The sequence below is a fragment of the Cryptomeria japonica genome, chromosome 3, assembly GCF_030272615.1.
Source record: "Cryptomeria japonica chromosome 3, Sugi_1.0, whole genome shotgun sequence".
NCBI classification, from domain to species: domain Eukaryota; kingdom Viridiplantae; phylum Streptophyta; class Pinopsida; order Cupressales; family Cupressaceae; genus Cryptomeria; species Cryptomeria japonica.
The window spans coordinates 59,934,046-59,943,307 of NC_081407.1; the positions used below are offsets into that span (position 1 = coordinate 59,934,046).

A 9,262-nucleotide genomic window follows, 5' to 3' on the forward strand; every position below is an offset into this window, starting at 1 on the left:
GCCTTAGAAGTTACTAAAATCAAAATTCCCAAAATGCAAGTAATATATTTTCTCAGTCTATCTCAAATGGTTAGACATCTCTTTTGTATATTTATGATCCCTTATTGCATATCCAGGACCTTCATAATGTTGATAACAAATTCAGAAATATCAGCAAACTAAACCAAAAAGCCTACAATATTGTTGAAATATCAGCTTGCTTAGGAAAATCAGGCCTGATTTACAAATGCTCTATTCTAAAATCATCATATTATTTTCATAAAATTATCAGGTTTTTCAGCAGTAGAACAATAATTTCTTCACATATTCATTGAGTTTTGGAAAAGGTGGAGGTTCTATTAGAGGGTAAGGTCCGCAATGCACACTTATATTAGATGAATCAGAAGAACAAGTGGATCTACGACAAGATGTTTTAGATATACCCGAGGACTTATCCAAATATAGATGAGCTCGATAAGCAGCAAGATGAGCATAGTATGCAGGAGGCACCAAAGAGACTGGTTTTGTGCACCTGACAAATGTATAACAAAAATTGTCAATAAGTTTCTGCAGCTCATCAGACAGTTTTTTTCATCCCATAAAACTTGACAATGAGTTGGCCTGCTTGTGCCCTTAATGCCAGAATGCCTGCATATGTAAAAGTCAAATTCCCTGGGATGCGTCATAAGAGTATCTACTACAGTGCCTGGAGGAATATTTTCAAAGGCATAAGAAGATGAAGAAAACTGCTTCCCTTCATGTGGAGTATTTTGATTGACTGGACGATGGACATGTACACCAGAAAAAGAATTGCCTGGTGCAGTGACTTGCCCATCACTAGGGAACAACCTTGCATGATGCCACTTCTGTACCTCAGCAAATGTACTAGTGGGATTGTAAATTTCAAATCTTTGACAAGCAGCCTTCAATGCTCAAAACTCATCATCCAGTACTTTGTAAAACTGTCCTTCACTCACGCCATCTCGGAAGAACACAATCCTTGCTGGAAGTTGCTTCACTTCTTCTCTGTAGTCTTTAAATAACTCTCTTACCATTTCTTTTAATCCCTCAATAATATATTCCCTGTATCCTTGTGATCTCATTCAAGCTACATATTTATTTGCAGCTGGCCAATTCATGCTAGCTACAACAGCTGCAATAGAAGGGCTCTTATCATCAAGAGGGTGTGGATGGGTGACATCTGCACCCAAAAAAATGGCGAGCTTTCTGAACAATTGAGGCAGCTGTTTTGGCAGTGAATTGTACAGAGCCAGTGCTACCACCAACCTCGGCATTTATCTTCAAGGCGAGATGGGCAAGGTATTGTGAAGAGAGTTTGTTTAAGTGCGAATAGAGACAACATTGGGTTACAACACCTATGCTAGTGTCAGAGATCTGCTTTAAATCTGCATATCCTTTATGTTTTCTTTCCATGACACACACTAATAGATCCAGCTTGCTTGATGCACTCTCATATATTTTTGTCAGCTTTGATTCAAGAAGCTTTACATTGTCTAGTGTCTGCATTAGCTCAAAGTGAGGACTCACAACAGTAGTTCTACTTAGGGATCCTAGTTGATTACACGTTTGAGCCAATTCTGAGATGAACTTACCCACAATTCTCCACTGTTCGGCATTCCTTTAAAGCTTACTAGTCCCCAATTTTTTATATCTCTGCCTTCAACGACATTGTAAAATTCCCTTAATTATCTATTGAGTTTATGTTCAATTTATCTGACGGAGTAATGAAATCGATTCTAACAGTGACATTTGTCTCAGGACATAACTCAGTTTCAATCCCTTTTGCTGGTGCTTCATTTACAGACAGGATCTACATTCATTATTATAGGAAGGAGACATAAATAGTGCACCTGGTAGTCATAGTAAAATTGTAGACGTTCCCCCTCTTGATCTGTTGGTTATCTGGATTTCGCTGTAGACATTGGTAGGCAGACCACGACCTTCTGGACGTGCGTTGAGATTATGTTCTTTCCCGTGGTGATTCTTTGCCACTGCAGTGATCCCGAAATGATACCCGATATCGGGTTTTGCATTGACCCCTGTTACTCCTCCGAGCCTCGTGTTTGCAAATGGAAAATGCCTAACCAATACGCCTCTGTCTCACGTGCGCGAACTAATGTTCGGGACTAATGTCCATGTTGTCTATACCCGATATCTCATAGAGAATTTAATCTTCACTTCAAACTCGTATATAATCCGATGATTCTTATCTCGGCTCCCATCCATCCTTTTATTGCATCAAGCGGTTAGAATTCCCGTAATAGTTAACACTATTTACGGTGCTAATCAGAAGATAATGTCTTTTAAACATACTGCAAATGAATATTGATTATTTATATAAACGAATGGAAGGATCTATATAATATAATTAATATTTTTAATTCATTATTCAATCATTTGTTAGGGGATATGACAGACATGGCTTTCAAGCAAATTCCACTGTCTTTCCTCACGAACCGGAGTAAGATCTCTAATATGGCCCCCATCCCCAAGTCTAAGCTTTGGCAGGTGAAGAATTCTCTCATTTAATTGGGTCATTTCCTGAGATATAAAAATCTTGAATTCTTTGTCATAGTTCCCACTGCAAAATGTAACAAAACCACACTCAGATATAACTAAACTAAAAGTAGAAAGCAATGACTAATAGGATTTCTTAATGCAAGGGAATTACCTTCTAGGTCCAATTGCCTCTCAAAGGACTCCTTTGATTGTGGCTTTTATTTCACAGGGCTTTTGACAACCCATTCTCAGAATATTGGCAGTTTTATCATATGAGAGCTTTCCAAGAAACTTTTGACCTTCACAAATTATACAGAGCTCCATTGGGAGGTAACAAGGTTTTCTTCTGCTTATCTGCAAGCAGGGCAGGGTTATGTATTCAATTTCATGATTATAATGCTCCTTGAAATATTCCACAACTTGGATAACCTTTCCATCATCTTATTCAAATGTGAGAACATCTATGACTCCATCAATCAAGCTATTACCTTGTACCTCTGATTAGTGGTCCTATGGCAAACAAAGACCCTCATATTATTCAAATCTTTTTCTACTTCAGTTTTTTCTTCTGGAGAAAACATCCTTGACTTTCTCAGTGGAGGATCATGAAAAAAATCACATCTCTTCTGCAGTTATAAAATTATACAAATGCTTTCATGAAATGCAGTCATGGAAGTGTGGTTAAATAATGTCAACTTATGCTAGATCAATCATTTAGGGTAGGGTTGTCGTGCATACTGTATGACCTTCACTTCAATGGAAGAATTTTGAACACTAGGCAAAGCAAAAAAAATTGGTTTTAAAGGAGTTTCCTAAAATTCATTACAAAGTCAATGCTCATCTTCAAATTTCCACTCAAATAATGTATGGGTATTTATGCCTTTGGCCTCTACCACTTATTCTATTGGTGCAAATAGGAGAACCTCAAGTCAGGCTTCATCTTACAACTTCAATGAATAGTAGTTCTAGAAAACAACTCATGTTCTCTCTAATTTGTCTTATACATCGAAGTAACCTTGTGACAAATGCACTAAAGTTGTAAACTATTTTGTTTCTTTGCCAATTATACCTCGAGTCCTTAGGGAAATGACACAAAAAATTAAGAAGATTAAGATTAATTGTCTTGATTGAAGTTAAACTCAATTTATGGTCCTTTATATAATACAATATTTCGCATATCCCCTCAATGGTTGGTATTATCTCCATTTTTGTTGTGATTATTTGACAAGCTCAGCTTATTGACATACTGTTGATGTGTATTTTGTACACGACCAAACACAGAATAAAATACCTAAAGGTACCTTATCCTCTCTTGAGCAAAGTTTCCCGACTACTGAAGATCTCGCCTAAGGATCAGTAGGAGTAACTCCAAGGTTCTGATATGTAGGTTCTCTACGTGTGGATAAGCTCTTCGTGGTATGATGTGATTTTGCTGGAATCACAAGGGGACTTACACTCGATGACTTGAGCGTCTGATTTGCTGGAATCACAAGTCCTATTTACTAATTGGAAGACAAACAAATGGCAAAAGATGCAAGGTTCAGGAAGTCTACTCTACTATCTAGAAGGCGAGAAGATGGATGAATGACTAGGGGGAGTCCTACTGGGCTGGGTCTCACCATCAGGCTGAACAATTCGACACCAACTCAGTGTGATCTTCTAAGGGATGCTTCCAATACGTTCAAATCGTACGCCATCCGACAATGATCACCATTCAAGATAATGCATCAACAATAGACGTGTAACGACTTAAGATTAAGCTCATTTTATGCCAGTTGACCACGCAGGGCGCACTTACAATCAGTAAGAGGCTAGTGGTATGGACTAGACAGATTCCACACAGGTGCATTCAACAATTTTCTTCACTCAATCTAATTATCTATCATCAAAAATGAAGATTCAACAAGAGACCATGCACATTGCAAAGAAACAACATATTCCACCATATCTTCAATGAAAAGAAGTCTTTACAATTAAGGCAACAATGTCTTGCCTTCTCTTCTTAATCTACTCTAATTTCTATTCTATCAGCTGACTATTCACTATTAGCTAACTATTCACCCACTATCCTCTATTGACTAACTATTAGCCTTTACAAATGAGGAGCCAGGGCTTATATAGTGCCCTCAATACAATTTGATGGCTCAAATCAACTTGAGATCAATGGCCGAGATTTTACAATGAAAACCCTAGTTAGGGTTTGTTACAACAAACTCAATTCTGGCCAATGAAATAATTGCATTATTTGAACACGTGTCTTCTCTAGAATATTCGACCAATGGATAGCCGAGGTAGGTACATTGAAGTTTGTGTCATCTTTGATGAGTCAGGTACATTGAATCTGGACACGCTAAGGTGGACCAACCTAACTGGAGTGGTGATGACTGGGATGCCACCTTGTCTGACACTTGGTTGATGCTCAATTTGGTGATGCTGAGAAGCTAACTTTAATTAACTCTTCTGAAACTATCTGCTTCTCCAACGGACCCTTGCTTTGATCCTCTTTTGTCTTTGATGTGCAGGATGGATGGTGTACCTTCCCTTAAAATGCTAGGCTGGAAAAGGTCGTCCCTGTCGATGCTGAGCTGGAGGAGGTCGTCCGTGATGATGTTTGCTCTTCTTTCTTCTGCAAAACAAATCAAGAGATGATTAAGGACACATAATAAATTCATTTCAACATAGCATTTCCTACCTTAAATCATCAACAAGAAGATATCAAAATGAAGTTTGCTTAAAATTCTTTCCAAGGGCAGGCTCCATAAGAATTTCGCCCTAGACCCTTTGGAAGGGTCAGGAGCGAATTTTGCATTCCTGGTGTTCGCGGCATTATTGTACACGGCAATAACATTAGTTAATTATGTGTAATTGTTTTGGTTAGTTGGCAACCGAGGGGTGGAAGTTGCGGTGTGACGGTTGGCGCTCGCACCCCCTCAGTACCCTTTTATACTCCGGAATGTAACTTGTAAAATACACTTATGAGGAATAGAACATCTGATACTCTTTGTTTGATATTTATGGCATTCTTCTGCGTTATGTCCTTTATGTCTTAAGTTATTCACCCGAGAGGGCAAACATTTGGCGCCGCTGCCTAGACGAACTCGGGAACGGAAGACACGGATGGCGCACAGACACAATGGGCCTACCCGTTGGTGAGGTAAACCCGGAGGCCGACGACGCGCAGACAGAACTGTACATAGGAGAAGACACGGCAACACGAGAATTCTCGATTTTGCTCCAGGTGGCCATTCAGACATACGTTCGACAAGAAGCAGCGGAGGCAGAAATCCCACCAAGTGCCGTGTGGACAGTGCTGGAGGTTAGCCCGGCAGTAAACTGGTTGATGAACCACCTCCCCCGGTTGCTTGCACAGGCATCGCTGGCACAACAGGCCCGCCTGGAGGAGATTGCCCAGGAAGAGCGATGACAACAAATCCTGCAACGCTACGAAGAGAACAGCCGACAGGACACGGAAAGAGATGGCGACAGGCCAGGAGGGAATTGAAATGTGAACTTCTTATTCTCAAATAAAAGTGTCATTGACACGAGTTGTACTTGAGCAGATGAATTAATAAAGACATGTTTTGATTAAAAAATTGAAGTTATGGAAATGTGCGACAATTAATGCCAAACCTCTTGAATAAAGATAGAAATAGAAAACCGGAAACGAACGAGTGGGAGGCCGCGCAGAGGGCTTTGATTCTGGAGCAGCAAGTAGAACGTAGACGGAGGCTGAGGCAACCTGCCGAAGGCGGGCCCGAGGGGAACCAAGGAGGTGTCACGAAAGGTGCAGAGGCCGACGGAAATTTCTACGCGTCGCCAGATCATCGTAGGACACGGAGCCACGAAGAATTTTTAGAAGAAACAAGGTTACGGCGAAGTCTAGTCGAGGAGACTCGGGATCAGTTTAGGAACTTATCCCTCATGCCACGGAGTGAAGATCACCAACGGGAAGCAGGAGTAGGAGCGTGTCAGAACGAAGGGGAGGGCAACAGTACGGGTGTAGGTGCCACACGCGACAGGCAAAACACCGTACCTCCAGGACACACCACCAACACTACCGGAGGTAGCAGCGCAGGGCCACAGACACAGCCACAGACACAGACACAGACACAACCGCCTCCAGGAAGACGACCAAGGATGGCGAGCAAACAAAAGTTACCAAAGTTCACAGGGGACGGCAAGGAAGACCCCTTACGGCACTGCCATACATGTGAGACCATTTGGTCTGCCAACGGAGTAATAGACCACGATGACTGGGTACAGCAGTTCCCAGCCACGTTACGTGGAGTCGCCATAGATTGGTACTCCGATATAGATAAGCAAAAAGTGGCCACATGGGCAACCCTACAGAAGGAATTCACGGAGGAGTTCCGGTTGCTTCGTGATGACAACGAAATTGTGACAGAGATATATAGTACCAAGCAAGGTACTAAGGAGACAGTACGGGCATACAGCAGGAGATTGAAAGAACTCTTGGGTAAAATGGAGAGCCAGCCTGCTGAGGGCTTAAAAAAACGATGGTTCGTGGAAGGATTGAAATCCTCCCTACGGAAAAAAATGAAGATTGTACCCCCAACATCATACGACGATGCCTATAACAGGGCGATGGATCTAGAAAGCGAATACAAAACATCAAGGAAGAAGAAGAGTAATAAATATTCATCTGACGATGATGAAGATTCTGACGGAGAGAGCAGTAGCAGTAGTGGATCAGGTAAAAAGGTACACGCGCTCCAGAAGGACATGGAACGAATGCTGAGAGAATTCAAGGCCATGAAAGGGAGTACAAGTAAGACGGAAGAAACTGAAGTATGGTGTACAGACTGCAGGAGTGATGGACACACAAAGGGTACTTGCTCGAAAAAGGCATTCTGTGAGATTTGCCAAATGATGGGACACTCCACCAAGGAGTGCCCATACAATATGAAAACCCGAAGCCTGAACCAGGTGTTGTTCACAGAGCAGGCCACAACATGACGCGGCGGCGGCGGAAGAAACAATAACAATAACAACAAAAAAAACCGGATCCAGTACGATGCCAAGGGCCGACCGATGATTCAATGTAGGGCCTGCAATCAGTGGGGACACTTCGCCCGCGATTGTACGAAGGAAGCCAACACTCAGCACCTCTACCGATGGTGCGGGCCAGGCGACCACGAGGACGCAAACTGCCCAAAGCTTGGTGTACACCTTCTAAACATAGAACCTACGAAGGCAGAAGTATTGGCAATCACAAGGGCGCAAGCTAAAAAGATTGCATACCCAAATCCCCACACAGAGATCGAGAGAGTACGGGAGGCCAGAGATGAGATCACAAAAGAAATGGCCGCACAAGGACAAAACAGTCACCAGACAGCAAGTCCACCACGGACGAAGGGAGAAGAGGAAATCTTACGGCAAATCTTGCATGTAGAGGTACCGGTGAAAATTCAAGACCTCCTGGAGAGTATGCCGCAGCTAAAAACGGCTATTTTAAACTCTGTACCCCCACAAGTAAAAACGAAGGAGGTTGTGCGCCCCGCAACCAACCCCGCATTTAGGGAGGTCGCAAGCCCCGCGGTCGACCCCATGTTGTTGGTAGTCAACAGCGGACGCCACCCGACGGTGGTAGAAATGGGTATACTAGGGACCACCTTAACAGACACTATTGTGGACGGAGGGTCAGGTGTAAATGTACTCCCAGAAGCGACATGGAAAAAGTTGGGAAAGCCTACGTTGTGGCCCCCTACGTTCAACCTACTAGGGGTAGACCAACATGGGATTAAACCCATTGGTACCCTCATGGGCCAGCAGGTGATGGTCGGCACGCAACCATTCGTGCTGGACTTTGTGGTAATCCCCTTAAAGCAGAAAGGATATGACGCCATCCTGGGGCAGGGGTGGCTCATTGCAGCAAAAGCGAACCATAATTGGAAGCGGAATACCCTTTCTTTGGAAAGCGTTGGGAGGAAGTACGTAATCGATCTCCGTACGCAGATGGTGAGCGAGGAGTTAGCCTCTTCCTCCGACTCGGAGTCCGAGGGCACCAATTAGCGGAGGGTGGAAATAGATGCCGCATGGAGCCCAGTGATGAAGGGGTGTTAGAACTGGAGGCATGCTCAGGGGACGATGGGGACTCCTTGAATGGCCTCTTCCATTGGCAAATGGGAGATTATGAACTATTTACACCATCGTGCAACGTATTGAGCATCGAAGAAGAACCAGATATATTTCCCCCAGAATATGGCGAGTATAAGGAAGGGGAGGCAGTAGTGAATGAGGCACCGGCACACCAATTCCTGAAGGGGGAGCCTATTAAGTATCAGGAAGCCACGTTAAAGGAAATGAACCTTGGGGAGACAAGTGACCCCAAGATCATCCTGGTCGGAGATGATTGGAATCCAGTGTTGAAGGCCGCAGCCTTCAAAATTTTCCTCTAATACAAGGATGTCTTTGCATGGACATACAAGGACTTGAAGGGCGTGCCCCCAGAGCTATGTGTGCACCGAATAACGTTGGTACCAGGAGCTCAGCCAGTGAGGAAGCGGCCGTACCAAATGAACAAAAATTATGCTGTACGGGTGAACGATGAAATTGAGCGGATGCTAGAAGCAGGCATAATCTTCAGAGTACAAACAAGCGAATGGGTGTCCCCCATTGTGATTTCCCTCAAGAAAGAGGCCAATCAGATCCGGATCTGTGTAGACTTCCAGTGCCTAAACGCTGTCACTGTTAAAAACCCGTTTCCCATACCCTTCACAGACAGCATCTTGGAGGAAGTAGC

At 43.2% G+C, this 9,262-nt stretch overlaps 1 pseudogene; it reads right to left on the reverse strand.

The window, feature by feature from the left end:
* Window positions 1-234: 234 nt before the first annotated feature.
* Window positions 235-8,108, reverse strand: LOC131032806 (protein argonaute 7-like; annotated as a pseudogene).
* Window positions 8,109-9,262: the final 1,154 nt, after the last annotated feature.